At 33.3% G+C, this 17,987-nt stretch overlaps 1 long non-coding RNA gene across 1 annotated transcript; it reads right to left on the reverse strand.

Moving 5' to 3' along the window:
• On the reverse strand, nucleotides 6,991-7,367 carry LOC107612731. Its single transcript, XR_001613844.2, has 2 exons — nucleotides 7,155-7,367; nucleotides 6,991-7,059 (listed from the first exon to the last, which is right to left on the reverse strand). It is a non-coding gene; the product is annotated as an uncharacterized LOC107612731 (long non-coding RNA).

Consider the following 17,987-nt stretch of genomic DNA (forward strand, 5'->3'; position numbering starts at 1 on the left):
AAATCAAAATCATCCCCGACCTTTTTTTGTTATTAAAATCATCCTTAATGTTACAAAACGTTATAAAATCATCCTTTTTCCATTTCAATTTTATTTTTTTATCATATTACCCTTCATTATTAATAAAAATAATTAAAAATAATATTAAAAGATTAAAACAAAACAACCCCCTTCACCCCACTCACGTCTCCCGTAACCCGTAACCCCCTCACCCCCGCCATCGCCGGCTCTCTGCTCGTTGCTCTCGCTGGATCTTTGCTCCGGTCACCGTCGCTGCTTCCTATGCCTCCCATCGGCGTCGCTGGATCTTTGCTTTGTCGCCGTCGCTGCTTACTCTGAGCCCGTCGCAGTCATCTGCAGGTATGTTTTCTTTTTTTTCTTTGTTTTTTCTTCTGGATACTTGAAAGTTTAAAATCCTGTTTTCCTGATTAGTGTGAAATTGATGTGTTAGCATTTTAGGGTGAGAACTTATTTTGTTCCGTTTCTGAAATTTTTTATTTTTGAGCCATTTTCTTTTGGAGCCTTAATGTATGGCTCTTCGTGTGATTAAAGCTTCAAAGGACGATTTTATAACGTTTTGTAACGTTAAGGATGATTTTAATAACAAAAAAAGGTCGGGGACGATTTTGATTTTCACCTTAAACTTTAGGGACGAAAACGATACTTAACCCTATTCTGAAATGCCAAGGAAAATATCATGTATTTTATACAGATATCCTATACCGGTATTTGGTGGATTCGTTCAATTTCAAACCAAATATGTAACTGATGAAACGAGCATGCGAGAGATGTTTTCAACGTACATTGAAAGTCATGCTCAGATATCGTTCATTGAAATGTATATTGAGTTCGAACAATCTGAAGCCGACCGAAATATTGAACGGGAAGATTATAATAGTGACAGTGAGGAAGAGTTTGAAAGCAATTACGAAGTTGTTGGTCCAGACGGAGACGAAGATCAAGGTGACGGCACTATGACTCCAAAAGTGACAGACGTGGCAAATGCACTCGCAAACAAACATCCGTTTCAGGAGCCATCTTTCATGCGAGCTTTGGATTTGGAAGCCATGCATGCTCCGGAATTTCCGGAATATATGAATGCAGGTATGTAATTGCCTATATTTATACGAAGGATTAGAATTTTATAATAATTTATATTGATCGATGGACCAAATAGTTATGTGACATGTGAAAATATACTTAATTAACATTTGTTCATGTTTTTATTTAGTTAAATTTAAGATAATAATCTTTTTAGTTAGTTATTGATTTAGTTAAATATTAATTAGTATTTATTGATTAGTATTTATTTATGTGTTTATGTTTTTATTTTGTTAAAATTGAGATAATAACTTGATGTAAAGTTTATTTATATTAATACTGATGTAGTGAGTATTGATTTACTTTTAATTTCACTTATTAAATATGTGTATTTAAATATTTATCGTATGGCTGTCGTCGTGGTAGAAATTTCTATTATCACAAATGGTGAATTTGCCATGGGAATGGAATTCAGTTTCAGGGAAGCTGTTATTATGGCGATGAAAGATTATACCATCCTAAGAGGTGTAGACTACCGGGTGTATAAGTCGGAGCCGTTGACATTTTATGCCAAGTGTATACAGCATGGGTCAGGTTGTGATTGGCTGATCAGGGTTAGCATGATCGGCAGAAAGTACTATTGGGTTATAAGGAGGTATAATGGTAGTCACACTTGTACTAGAGCCACCATTTTTCAGGATCATTCGAAGTTGGATTCGAACACAATTGCAAAAGCAATAAACCATTGGTTGAGGCTGACCCCTCGATAAAAGTGAAATCAGTTATTGCGGAAGTGCAATCGAAGTTCAATTACACCATCAGCTATCGAAAAGCATGGTTAGCTAAGCAAAAGTCAGTGAAAAAATATTTGGAGGTTGGAAAGTATCGTACGAAGCTTTGCCCATATGGTTTGAGGCCATGTGTCACAATGAACCATCAGCAGTCGTCCATTTTGAGACTATGCCTGCATATCAAGGCGATGACTTGGTAACTGATATCCGGGTATTGCATCGAGTCTTCTGGAGTTATTATCCCTGCATTAGAGTATTCAGATATTGTAAATCAGTTGTCCAGGTGGATGAGACTCACTTGTACAGAAAGTATAAGGGTTGTCTGTTGGTTGCAGTTTCACAGGATGCTAACAACAATATCGTCCCAATTGCATTTGCTATTGTGGACGGAGAGACTTCTGATGCATAACACTTTTTTCTTAGTAACCTGCGACAACATGTGGTGACTCGGGATGGTGTGGGACTGATCTCTGACCGACACGAATCCATCAATGCAGTTGCGGCCCCCAGTAACAAAGTTTGGTCACCTCCTAGAGCTTTCCACATATTTTACATTAGGCATATAGAGTCGAATTTTTTGAGAAAGTTCAAGGCACCGTACTTGCAAAAATTTGTCGTCAATATGGGTAACATTGAGTAATTTTCGAAGTTCATTATTAACAGAGTAACCTTTAAACAGTGTTTCTCATCTATTTTTTTTCTCTTTGTTTTTCTTATTGCACAGGATATTCGAGGACTGTTCGCGTGTACGAATTGCGTTACCAGCATTTACGAGAGCGAGGCGAGGCTTACACTAACTGGTTAAACCAAATCCCCACGAACAATATGCGTTGGCATTCGATGGTGGTTACCGATGGGGGTCACATGACCACAAACCTAATGGAATGCATCAACTCAGTCTTGAAGGGTGCACGCAATCTCCCTATCACTGCAATTGTCAAAGCAACATTCTACATGCTTAATGAGTTGTTCACCCGAAAAAGAGCCGAGACGGTGGCTCAGATTTATGTTGTGGACATGTTTTTTCTGAGCTTGTGACCTCAAAATTATATGCAAATCAACTTGCATAAGAAAATATCCAGGTTAATTGATTCGACAAGCAAAATGAGGTCTTTGAAGTACGTGAGATGCCAAGTGGAATGGAGTATGTCGTCGACCTCCGTCGACAACGATGTGACTGTGGTGAGTTCCAGGTGGACCGAATTCCTTATCGACAAGTGTTTGCATGTTGTGCAAATCAACAGCTAGATTGGCAAGTGTATGTTTAGGATGTTTATAAGATGGATCAAGTTCAAAGGGTTTACCGAGTTAGGTTTAGGCCACTGAAGAATCCTACTATATGGTCTACTTACAACAGGCCTTGATTTGTACCCAATCCGTTCCTGAGACGAGTTACCAAAGGTTGCCCAAGGATGACGCATTTCTTGAACGAGATGGACACGTGAATGCTATGTGGTCCTAGGTGACGTAGGCAATGTGGGGCTGGGGGATATAGCCGTAGTAGATGCCGTCAGTCAGGTGGTGCAAGTGCCGGCAATAATGCTCAGTAGATTTATATATTTTACATTTTATCCAAGTACTCTATGACATTTGCGACTTTATATTTTATCCAAATATAAAGTATGATATTTGAAACATTATAATTTTATCAAACTACTCTATGACATCTGCAACTTTAGATTTTACCCAAACACTCTACGACATGCATAGTAATGATACATAACATTATAACTTATCCAAGTACTCTATGACATGCATAGTAATGATACATAGAAAATTTAAATGATACATAAAAAAATTAAATGATATATAGAAAATGTTAAGTACACAACAACTACTTTCTCATTGCCCACTTTACATCTTTCACAAAACTCTTACATTTCTTGGTGACCCTTTTGAACACGAATGGGGTGAATCGATTAGCACTACGACATGGTGGATCAACCCTAAGATTGTAGCATTTGCCTGTCTCATCTGGAGTACGTGCCTCATCTGTATATAATTTAATTAAACAAACCATCCAAACATGAATATAGTATAATCAAACAACAGAACCTCCACCAAATATATATATAATATAATCAAACAATAAAAGATCCAAATATGAATATAATATAATCAATTGACAAAAAAGTAAACCTATAATAGGACATGCATGATCACCATCATCAGAAGCATCATTGCGAGATTCTTCATCCTCATCCATGTCCTCATCTTCGTCCTCCTCATTATCCTCGTCATCTGATTTATCTACTAGATACTCATCAGTCTCTTACTCAATCGCCTTAGCATTTTCTTCAATTAGTCCCATTGAAACACAGCGTGGGTTTTGACTATTAACAATTCCTTGACCACCGTCACTTTTACTAGAGTCTCCAGATACCAACCCTCCAGAAGTACCCGAGGAAGTGCAACATGAATGCCTCGCGTCCAAGGAATACCTACCCATCATCAAATTAGGCTGATGGCTAGATTGTGATTGGTCTGGATCTGCAACCATGAACCCAAGTAACTGGCTAAAAGAAGCTCCGTCTCCTGTGTCAAACTGTGGAGTTCTCCAATACTGCTGATGTATTGGGTATGACTGGATAAACTGTGTTTGAGGTACATATGGGACCAAGGACTGTGGTTGTTCTTGTGGAGGTAGAGGTGGAAGTGGAGGTGGCGGTAATTGTGACTCCTGCTCTTGATTATCATCATCCATAACTAGATTACCCTCATCATTCTCTTGAATCACAAAATCTGACAAGTTCAAGTGGTTATCATATTTTGTACGGAACCAATACATGTAAATATCTAAGGCTGCGTTTGTTTATGGTGGACAGGACACAAAGACATGGACAATACATATATAAAACGTGTTTGGATAGAGAGACATGGACAGTGGACACAATGTCTCTGAGACACTTTTTTTCATTTTTGTGTCCTCTTTTAAACGAAGGACACTGGTGGACACGGAAATAAGAAGGTGGACACGGGATTTTTAATGAAAATTTTTTCCCTTTTTGCCCATAGTAATTTTTCATTATTTCCCAATTACCCCCTTTTATTATCTTGTGAAAAACCTAACCTAAGCTTTCTGCCGTCATTTCCAATACTCTCTCTTCTTCTTGCTCTCTGTTTCTACTCTTGATCTTCTTCTTGTGAAAAACCTAACCTAAACTTTTCTGCCGGCGTTTCCAAGTACTCTCTCTTCTTCTTTATCTCTCTTTCTACTGTTGATCTTCTTCTTGCTCTTTCTGTCGTGATTTTGTACTTCGTTCTGTTCTTCCTCTTCCTTCACTTCTTTCACAATAATATCTTCTTCTTGTTCTCTGTTTCTGTCTCTATTTCTTCTTCTTCTTCTTTCTGATTCTGTATCTTATTTTTTGTTTCCGATTCTTGTCTTGGTTTTTTTTTATCTTCTTCTCTTTTCTGGTTTTTCATCTTCTTATCTTTCTTATTGATTTTTTTTGCAGTTAATCTAATACCAATATTTCTAATAGCCAATTACCGCTTGTTCCTGTTACAATTCTTGGAAGACTGTTCTTCTCTTTATCGGTCACATAACCAGGTATTACTTTGCATCTTTCCTTATTGCTTCTTATTTTTTTTTTTTTCTATTCAAAAGAATTTCGTTCTGCTTTATTTTCATTTTTTTTGTTTTTAATTTTTTTATGATTTTTCAATCTGAAAATCATATAAAAATAAGAGCTACATTCTTTTTATGATTTTTTTGTCTCTTATTATTAGTTTGAACTAAAAATTAATATAATTAGTGAGTTTTGTTGCTGTTGCTCTTATGGCTGCTGTGTTTATTGTTGCTGATAATTTTTAGAATGTGTTAATTATATAAGTTATTTTTTTATGTGTTGTTTAGTGTAGAATGTTGATGCAGATGGAGATTGATTTGTTATTGCATTGAGTTGTTATTAGTGCAGTTTCTTAATGCAGATTTTGACTTTATGTTTGTGCAGAATTCAGGATTTTGTATCCTTTTTGCATTGAGTTTATAGTGTAGAATGTTGATGCAGATGGAGATTGATTTGTTATTGCATTGAGTTGTTATTAGTGCAGTTTTTTAATGCAGATTTTTATTAGTGCAGATTGATTTGTTATTGAGTTTTTATTAGAGAGATTGCTTTGTTAGTGCAGATTGAGTTTTTATTAGTTGCTTTTTTGTCCCACTAAAGAGAATACTAATCCATGCTTCCAAAGCAAGGCAAGGATACTTTCTTCTTTCACATTTTGACTAAATTAAACAAGAAAGTTAAAAAAAAAGTGTGAATACCTATATCACAATTATCCTGAAGGAAAAATTGAGACGCACTTGCCAAATACCTATATCATAAGGAGTATGTTTATTTCTTCCATTATAAATTTGAACCAAGAAGAAATGATTTGTGTTGTCCATAACATAAAATTTGATGAAACAAACCTTCTTTAATTTGCAGCATTGCTCAACATAGGAAAAAAAAAGAATGCATTATAAATGTAATAATGAAAAGAACAAAATAAGTGTCTTAAGCAACTATCTCATGAAGGATGAGGAATATGAATAAATATTAAATAATGGTACAAAATTTCGACTGTGGTTTGTCATATCTGTATTGCTATTCTGTTTTTTTTTTTTTCTGAAAGGCTGGCTTATTCAAAGCAATACTCCTAGCTGTAGCATCTTCAATATCAAGCACAGTTTTGACTAAGCAATAGCAATAGCAATTCAAATAGGAAGTTTGTAAACTACAAATCCTTTAAATTTCAATACATTCAAAATCTTAACAGCAATGATAGTTCAGCTTACAAATTAACCTTACAATACCCTACAGCACCATTGTGCATTTGTTCTTCAATGAATAACCGTATCATTAAAAACCAAAAAGGACTATTGTGAATTCAAATTGACAAGACTTAAATAGCTACATCGGAGAATCGCCACAGAAAGCATGATCACAGGTATTAAGTGCTAGAAATAAGGAACAATCCCAATGATCAAGGTGGTTGCGGCAATGGCGGCACAAGTAGGAACACTGAGACCTCCAGGACCAACAATGTCTTTGATTTCGGAATGTTCCAGATTATGCTTGTGTTTCATCTGCCACACAGAAACATATGAAATAGACATATGCATTAGAATTAGAATTAGAATTAAGAAGAAAAAAATGAGATACAGAAAGACTCACAGCTTTTTCAATTGATTCAAGCCTTTGTTCAACCTTTTCATCATGGAAATGGCGCAATGAATACCCTGAAACAAGAAATTAACCAATCTTACAATCATTGAACCCAATCAAATAATCAAATCAGATGATATGAATGGAAAGCACTGAGAAATGAAGAGACCGATCCAAGCAGTGGCAACGGAGGCAATGGAAGTCCCAACCGTAAAGACCATGCGGTGCCTCTCGAACGCATCCTGAAAGAAACAAGAAACACAAAACGACAATTGAAGAAGCAAAAACGACAATCAAAATGAATATAGAGAGAGAGAGAGTGAAAAATTGACATTGGTGAGGAACAAGGTGTTGTTAACGAAAAACGAGTTGGAAGCGGCGCAAGAAACAGGCAACGTCGTGGAGAAGAGGAAGAGTTAGGGTGGCAGCCAAGGAGTGCAACACAGAGACAGAGACAGTGAAAGGTGGGTATAAAAATTAAAATTAGATGGGCCTATTTTAGTAATTTTACATTATATTTTAGTCTTGTTTATATGTATCCAAACAGAATACTAGACATTACATCAGTGTCTTGTCCATTGTATCCAAACACAATACATAAAGAGTAATTTTTAGTGTCTCTGTCTCAGTGTCATGTCTTGTCCTGTTTACAAAAACAAACGCAGCCTAAGGGATGCTGTGGAGGCACGAAAAGCTCAGTAAGAATGTGATTATACCTGTTTATCCACTACATCACCTAAATGAATGATTATGGCTGTGGCCCAATCAAAATTCTTAGGACTAGTCAGGACTTTTTCGTATGTCTTGTCTAGATTCCATTCCTGATGAGGAACTTCCTGAACAAAACCAAACTGTCGCCTAAACCTATCGGTTGCATGCCACTCAATGCATTCAAATGATACCAATGACACCGTAGTGCTCCACACAACCGATTGCATGTAGATGTCTGCAAGAATTATGTCTGGATCAATGCGATCAATACCATAAGCAACCCACACAAACTGCACATAATAAAAGAAACAAATGATTACAAGCCAAATAATAATAAGACTAAACCCGAAACAAATACTTCTTTAATGAAAATACACCTGGCCTTCCTGAAGATCATCCAATGACTCCCTAAAGTGAGCAAGACTAAGATATCTATAGCGTCGGTCTCCACGCTCCCAATTACGCCACCTAATATGATTTATTTCATTAACACAACTGGATTCTAAATATGAAGATATGATGTAAGTCGATAATGTTACCTGTTTGCAAGCGGAAAGCTGCGGGGTTCCCTAGGAACCGGCACAAGATATGGTAGACAGATCCAAGCCTAAGTTAGCAGAAGTGTTAGTGGACCATCGATTTTCTTACAGTCAAAACGAGATGCCCTGCATAACACCCTGTACAGGTGTGCTAGGCATGCCGATCTCCAACTATACTGTCCAACACTGCCAAAATCATGAAGCAAAGGCAGAAACTTCCAGTGCACAGATGCCCCAGACTTGTCTCCAAATAAGATCGTACCAAATAACAACATAATTTAGCACTTCACCTACCTCTGAATACTATTTTCATCAATCAACTGTAAATGTTCTTTTAAATCCCGAAGCCACGTCAATTTTATACAGCTTCCTCTACAGTCTGACTTTGTCGGTATAACCCCAAATTGGTGCAAACACTCAGCCTCTAAGGCTTCAAAACTACTTATATTCATTCCTGTCACTGGAAGACCGTTCGTTAGAAGACTAAGAATAATAGTCACATCTTCCAGTGTCACAGCACACTCACCAACCGGAAGGTGAAATGTGTGTGTGTCTAGGTGCCACATTTCGACTAGAGCATTTACCAGTGCTTTCTGACATTGAACTATTCCAATTTGATAAACATGATAAAAATCAGTAAACCGTAAATGCTCCTCCACACTATGATTGTATCGATCCGGAAGCAGTAGGTGGTTACATGTCAAATTCCGTTAACTCTACAAAAATATAGCAAACTATTAGTCAAATCATTAATAATTACTAATTTGTTACTAAAAGTTAATAATTTTCTAATAATAGTAACTATTTTGTTAAACTAATGCTAAACTTACTATTAATTAGCTAATTTAGTAACTACCATGTATGCATAAATACAACTAACCTACCAATTAATTAACTATCATTATTAGAAATTTCCACAATTAACTACACAAAACATATTAATTAAATACCTAACAACTATAATTAATTATTGAAAATACCAAAAAATAAATAATTTTACTAAATCCATTTTACTAAACTCCAGAATAATAATAATAATTTAACTTTTAGATTTAATTAATAATCCTAGAAATTATTTCAAAAGCCTTTAATTTTTAAAAATTATGATATTATTATACATATTAAATGTTTTAGACATACTGTTTCCTAAAGTGAGCATTGAATTGTTTCTTACATAATTATTTATTTATTTAGTCATACATAATTTACCGGATAATAATTGAATACTAATTTATTATTAATAGTAACTAATAAATAAATTCAATTCTTATTTAACTAATAATATTCTACTTTATTAAAACCTCAACTACAATAATATATTTATGTCAATTAAAATCTAACAATAAATAAATAATTATTATCGGAGGAAAAATATATTATATTTTACAAAACCTAATTATTAATCATAATTCTAAAAATTATTACAAAAAATTATACAACAATTAAGTAACTTTAAAGTTAATTAATTATAATTTCTAAAATTATTACAAAAAATTTTAAACATATATTTTTTACTAATCTATCACATTAGTCTAATTCAAACATTATCATTGATTAAAATATTCACTAACTACAATAATAATAATTTTAAACATATATTCACTAACTATAATTTCTAGCTATTATTGAAACATATATTCCTAAATTTCTAACAAGAATAATAATTCTGTAACATATATATTCCTAAATTCAATTTCTAACAATAATAATAATAATAATTCTGTAACATATATCATTAAACATATATTCCTAAATTTCTAACAATAAAAATAATTTTGAAATATAAAAAATTTAAAAAATGAACTTACATAATCAGAATGGCAAAGATAATTTATAATATGAAGTTCAGGACGCTTAACATCTTTACATTTTTGTTTCTTTGGCATTGTAATTTTTTTTTAATTGAAGTAGAAGAAAAAGAAGAAAAAGAAGCTAAGAAGAGAGAATGGGGCTGCTAGGTGAGTTCAAGGAAGAAAGTGACTTCGGAGGGAGAGAATGGGTACAGGAAGTGGGCATGTTGGTATAAGGGGTACCGCTGTAGGGCACAAGGCATGCACGACACGTGGTGGGGAGGACACAAATCGAATGGTTCGATTTGTGCCCCTCAAATCGGACCGTCTGATTACCTAGACTAAAATCGATTCGTCCGATTTGTTCTTCCCTAACACCACATCCGGGTAAAGCACGCATGCACTCCATAATTCTGTCCTACTCCATTCCCCTCTCTATATCAAAATTAAAAAGTGCTGATTACAGTTAGCATTTAGTAAGTTCTTCTTGATATAATATGATTTTGAATTTAGAATTTCGACTGCAACTGATTGGCTAATAGAACCCGACAACCTTTGAATTGAAAACGTGAATTGTGTCTAGTAAGCTTAAGTCTTTTGAACTTTTCTAATGTGTATAAAACATAATTTACAAATATGTCTTATATAGGGGTTTAATAATAATTAATATTTTTTATATTTATCACAAACATTTTTTTTAATTTATCAAGTGGAACCCTAATTTTTTTTTCTTTTTCTGTAAACTCACCGCACCCTCCAATCTATCCAGAACTATCACCACCCACTCCACTCTTCTCTTGTCTTCGCCGTCGCCGTCCATCCCAGCACTTGCTGCCAGTCTCAAGCCATCTCTCAACGTCGTTCCTAGGCTCATTCTCTCTAACTCCTCTTTTCTCTTTTCTCTTCTCTCTTCTCTCTTCTCTCTTCGAGTCGTCATAAGCGTCGTAATGCTCCGTCTTTCCCTTCATCTTCCACTTCTAGAGTTTCAATAAAACTTCAGCTTCAGGTATGAATTTGCTTTATTGATTTCATTTTTTTTGTTCCAATACAAATTAAGAATGCTTGTGTATATTCATGAAGCATGCCAAACTGTTTTCTAATAACACAATTGGGCCAATTAACACTGAGTACTAAGATTTTACATAGTCCATGGCATGTTCAACATCTGATCATAGATTCATAGAAGTTAATTATTGTATACAATAAATACATAATAACAAGATTAGTGAAAACTCTCTCTGAGATAATAAGAAAAAGTTGTACAATCAAAAAGTAAAAGCTCAGAACAAGGAATGCAAATAAATGTTTCTCACCGGTTGAATTGATACCAAATATACAAAGATGAAAAAAATGTTTAAATTTGGTAAAAATGAACATTACAAATTACAACAGTCCAGATATTCAAATAATAAAAGAAAAAATACATTTATATTTTTTGAATTTTTTGGGTTTTGTTTGAGGATTAAAAAATTTTAAAATTTGTTTTTATGATCATGATTTCAATTTTTGTGTTTTTGATTATGTTCTTGATGTTCTAGTTCTATTTTTTGTTTTATTTTTTATTTGTTACTGTTATTTAATATTTGTAGTTTATTTGCAAATTCAGAAATTAGTATTGTTATTCTATTTGCAAATTCAGTAGTCACTGGTTAGTTTTGATTATTTGATTATAAATTCTAACTAATTTGTGCTATTTTGCTGGATAATTAGCTTAAGTTATCATAAATTATAGGTAGCATCGAATAGTCAAAGACACATAATAAATGAAAATAGGAATAACGTTAGTGATCATATGGATGAAGATGCAACTTCTGATGCAGTGGATATGAATCAATATCATATAAACTCTTGAGAATATATTGGTAAGATCGATTTCTCAGGTCTATCTACGGAAAATATTTATCAATTTCACTTTGCTGATTTTTGGCTTGGCATTCAACTTTTATAATTCATATGCTAAGACTAGGGGCTTTAGTGTGCAAAAGAGTAGGAGTAGAAAAGTTGATGGGAAAGTAAGAGAAAAAAGATATGTTTGTTCTTGTGAAAGCTATAGATTAGAAAAATGGAACAAGCTAAAAAATTGAGTTAGGGAGCCAAAACCAAAGATAAGATTTGGTTGTATGAGTAGATTTCATGTTTTTTTGTATGCGATAACCGAGAGTTGGGTAGTGAGAGATTTTTGTATTGAACACAACCACGAGTTTGTTGTCCCAAAGTTAGCAAGAATGTTAAGATCTGACAAGAAAATGACTGAGCCTGACATTAGTCAAATGAACCATATGAAAGAGGTGGGGATCTGCATACCAAATATATTTGGGTCATTAGCTAGCCAGTATGGTGGATATGAGAATGTTAATTTTTCAATTAAGGATATGCACAATCAAGTTGCAAAGCAAAAAAGACAATGACCTGATGATATAAACTCTACAATGGCTTACATAAAAACTCTAGCAGCAAGGGATCAAAACTTGTTCTATAGTATTGAGAAGGGCAGAGAAGGTGTGTTTCGGTAAATTTTTTGGTGTGATGGCTGGTGTTAGTTGGACTACGATCTGTTTGGGAATGTGCTAACATTTAATGCCACATATAAGAAGAATAGATACAGATTACCGGCAGTAATATTCTCGGGAGTTAACCACTATAATCCAACCATTGTATTTGGTTCTGTGATAGTTTTGAATGAGAGGAAAAAGCACATATGTGTGGTTACTAAAACAACTTCTCATAATAATGAAGGGAAAGACACTGACTTTAGTATTTATAGATGGTCATCCATCAATGGCTATCGCTATTCAGAAAGTGTTTTCCAATGCACATCATAAGTTATGTGCGTGGCACTTAATGTGTAATGCAACAAGCAATATTCACAAACCTCAGTTTACGAAAATGTTTACAAAGTTAATGCTAAGTGATTACGAAGTTAGTGTGTTTGAAAAAAAGTTGAAGGAAATGGTTGGATGCTTTGGAGTGGAAGATCGCAAATGGATAATAGATATGTATGACAAAAAAAACATGTGGGTTACCGCTCATATCTGAGGGTAAGACAAACTTTTGTAAGGTTAGTCATAAATTGGAGAGTGGGGTTTAGATGTGCAATTAATTTGTAATCATATAGTTGATTATAAGGGGATTTTTTTCCTTCTTTAAATTTGTTATAACGAAATTGTATGGTTTGGTTAAGTTGTGTTCATATAGCATTCTTGGATATTTGATCCTGTATTAAGTCTGGTATAGTAAATATTAGATGCTGTAATTGATATGTTGTTAATGACATTGGGGATATGAAGTAGAGGTAACATCAAATTAGCTGCTAGTGCTTTCCTTAAATTTTCATTTTTAAATACTTTGTTTACTCATCGGCATCATTTCGAATATTAGAGAAATTATCTATATATTTTTTTAGGTCTTGATTAAGAAATGTTGACTAATAATGGTGAAACATTTCAATCCCATCATTTTACTTTATTAATGTTCATTAACAAGGGTAGCCAAGTGTGTAATATGATCCTTTACAATATTTTATAGAGTATTTTTTATAATGTCACGCTTATAATTTGACAAGATTTTGTTGTAGATGTGCTTTGTATTGAGAGTTAAATCTCCTATATAGAAGTGGTATTATCAAATTGATCCTGTATAAACATAATGATTATTTGTCTTGTGTTGTGGTCTTCAAGATAGAATTCTAAACTTAAGAGTTTGCTAACTGGAATTCATTTACAAGCATGGAAAGAGACCTTTGGGTATTTGAAATTCTAAATTTGCATTAGGATAGGGTTGATAGAAGTTGAAAAGTGCAGTACCTAGTGAACTATTTTTTTTATCCTTTCATATTTTTCTTTTTAGTAGTTTTTCCCCCACAATTATATAATCTTTTGATTAATTCAGCAACAGCTAAAGTATGGTGGATCATGTACTATACTATTAAGTTCATAGCACATATGAAGAAATGAATAATATCCCAAAGGTAAAACTAATTAAAATACAAACTTTTCTATAATATTGAATACTCTTTTCGTCTTTAATTAATTGAACAATTAATTTTTTACTTGATTAAGAAAATAATTGAAATATATTGGAGTTATAATTGAAATATAATACTGAATACTCATTCCTTAGTCTCCATGTTGATACCTACACTTAATAATCCGCAATTCTCACAGTTTCATTGTCTAGGCCTTCCTCTGGTAATTTAGCAACTAGCTCAACTACCCTGCCTCCACAACTAACTACACAATCACCTTCACCTCCATCTCTATCCACTTGTATATTTAATATGCACATGTCTGTCAACAATAATGTTCACCATGTAACGATTGGAACACTTCCCTCTTTAGAACCCTAGCCTTCATACCCAAATTTCAGGCATTGTTGCCTATGATCCAATTATTGTTAAACAACTCGATGAGATAGGCAAAAAAAAGTAGTATCAATTTCATATTGGAGTAATGTCATTTGATGAATTGCCACAATATTTCGTAAATGTTAAGCAACTAAATAATCTGAAAACTAGTATTAAATGACATAAATTGCAACAAGTATTTAATTATCTCAACTTAACACTATTAAAACTAAATACCGCAAACTAGAGCATACAAATAACAAATATACTATGGTTGGTTGAGTTCGTTGAGTTGAAACCAATACTCACTAGCGTTGTCCATAATTATCTTTCTCGATTTATTGGAGGGTCCCAAAACTAAGTCTATGGTAATTGTGATTAACACCTGATTTTCAAAAATCTAAAAGTAGAAAACAAAAAGAGAAAAAGAAAATTCAAAATCAAGAGGTCACTAGAGAGCCCAATAAAAGAAGCAAATAACAAGGTCTTACAAAATTTTTGAAACATATAGAAAATAAAATGATTGACATTATCACCTTAGGTGGTATCTTGGGATAGAATGAATATTCCATATGAAACTAGCTTAGTACCCATAAGGAAGAATCTTTCTTGCATGTTGGAGGAGGTTGCACATCGTGAACTACTTCAACTGTTTGAGAAGACCAACCACCAGAGAAGTCACCATGCTTAAAAGGACAAATTTCAAAGTGTGCTAAAGAAATAATCCGAGACAAAACAACAGCCTACAAAAAGCGAACAACGTTATTATTTGCAAGGAGATATCATTGACACAGAGCCACATCAATTGAAATGGTTTAGATCAGAACCAGAGTGTTAGTAGATTCAGTCCGTGGTTCCTTGCGCTCAGTTGGCAGGTTGGAGTCCACATGAAAAATAGTTTTTAGTTCCAAGCTCATGACCATTAAATACCAGTGATCCTTATCTTCAATGGGAATGTAAATCTGAATATAATAAATTGTTCAATAGAGATATCAAAAAATATAAAGTTTTATGCTAACTGAAGATATAAGGATAAGAGCTTACACATTGAAGTGAAGGGTATTTTTTTATATAATCGGATGCATATCTATCAATTAACTCTTCTATTTGGAGATATTGGAATATATCAACTTGTTTTATATGTCATAAAAAATGTAAAGATTAAGAACTTATTTTATCAAAAAATATTTTTAAATAGTAATTATGTTTTAAGAAAATTATTATTATAACAATACATAGTTTAATTATATACCAGAAAGCCAGTCAGTCTTTTAATTACTTTATAATTTAAGTTACCATATAAATAAAAAGATAAAACCATCCATAAAGTATACACTAATGTAAATCGTTAACCATTTCCAAATCCAAGCATTCTTATTTCATAACCATAAAAGACGTACTGAAAATGAGGGAGGAAGGCACCAAGTTATCTTCAGTGTAATGCTTTTTTGGTTTCAAGTACATTTTCTAGCCCAAAGTTCGATGATCTAATTCAAGCATAGATACAGTTAGGGATTGATCACGTTATTGGGCATATAGATGACTAAGTTAGATTGATATACATTTACCTTATCAATAACTGTATGATCCTTACTCGAGCAAAAAGTTCTTGATGTGTTACGGACGAACCTCCTATCTTTACAATGTTCTCACTGATAACAAGTAAATATAGATTCAATGCGAAAATAACAGCGAATGAATATTAACCATATTTAATAGCACGAAAAAATGTATACCTTGGTAATACATCCGAATAAAAAATATATGCAAACATCTCTTCCTGTCCCTTACTCAAGTTAATCTCGCTACCCATCTTGAAATAAATTGTTATTCCCTGTTTGAGTTCAAATAATCTTTATTAAAGCATTCTATACGTATCACTCAAAATTAAAATTTGTAATCTATCAACCAGAATGTTTAAAATAAAAAAAGAAAATAAAAGAAAAAAGAATATTTGACCTTTGTTTTTCTTTGCACAAGCATATTTTATTGTCAAAAAAAAGATAGTGGTTTCAATTCTACGCGAACACGTGCAAGAACTGGCATGCTTGATGCTCGTACTGCTTCTATATGGGATACTTGTGCATCTACTTCACACGTTAGCATCTAACGTGGTCATTGCACACCTTAAACGCCTACATACAAAATTTGGGCATTATAAACTCATTCATTTTATAAGAATATATAAATACATATTGATGTGCAATGATTTTGCCTCGACCGTATTTTGCTCCTTTCACCAAGTATGGGGAACCATGGCTTTGATATTGGTTTCACTTTTCCTTTGCCATTTGGCTCCAGTGACATTCTTTGATATTTGACAGAGGGATTGCTCTGTTGGATAGCAACTTTGCATGGATCTTGGCATGTTATGGTTGTTCGAACTAGTTCCATGACATCATCGTCATCATCTGACATCAAGACATATATTTGGGTCCATATCCATATTAAACATTGATTTGGGATCACTCTTTTTGTGATTTTTCGTAATTTTGCATATCTTATAAGGGGTTGTGATAGGATTGATTTTGCTATTTTTCGAAAGTCTTGCAATCTCTTTCAACTTAGGGTTGAAATAAAGGGAATTTATGTGTTCAATCATGAATTTCAGTAGAATTTTCTCATCTCGAATACTATTGTTTGCTCTTTTGATGTCTTGCAGGTAACAGATACAACATAGGTAATTTAAAACACAAATGCATTGAAATTTAGAATAGGACATAAATATTTGTTAGTCTTATATACCTCTAAATCAACCATAACTCTATTCTCAAACGAGTTTATCGAAGCACTTGGTGGTGCACATGAATCAAGTAAACTGAAATAATAATGAAAATAATAAGGTATAATTCAAATAATAATTGTAGAAAAAATAACAATACAAGTAATGAATTTAGTATAGACATTTACCTATGGCTATTATTAGTTGCCATTGATCAAAGCAATTCTCCCCACTGATATTTTTTTTCTTTGAACAGACTCCTTTCTTCAAAGATCTCGTCACATACACGCCTTTAACCCGTGCATCGATACTATTTTTACTAATTTTTTTCAATATCAGTATAGAGATATGACAGAATCAGTCTATTAATAGAAATTGATTTGATTTCATAAATGTAAATTTTCTTTTTGATTTATTTTTGAAAATCTTTTCGAATTAAGGTAACCAATCAATAAAAGATAAATGTAAATGTGTGATTAAAGGAGCTGAAAATTTGTAAATACCTGACAATCAGAATTTCGTACAGCGCTATCCCTATGGCGATGATGACTTGATGCGTCGTCGTCGCCATCTCCCACGCCGGCCTTCTCCATTGTTGCGGTGCTTCTAACTTTTCTTTTTGATCTCGCGTCAACCATTGAAGAAATTAGATAATTATCTTCTATTTGGTCTTCACACTAACTTGTTAGTAATTTTTCCCATTTAACGCTGCAAGTATTTGACTAAGAAAGGACATTAACTTATACATTTGGTCTCACATTTTTAAAGTTTCTTTGTTTGAGAGGTTGTAATTAGTAATTATGTTTTGTTCTTTGGATGGGTCCTTCACTACTAAAATAAAATAAAATAAGTAATAAAATTACTTTTAAATTTTCAAAATTTAAAATTGATTATAAGC

Source organism: Arachis ipaensis, chromosome B08, assembly GCF_000816755.2.
Source record: "Arachis ipaensis cultivar K30076 chromosome B08, Araip1.1, whole genome shotgun sequence".
NCBI classification, from domain to species: Eukaryota; Viridiplantae; Streptophyta; class Magnoliopsida; order Fabales; family Fabaceae; genus Arachis; species Arachis ipaensis.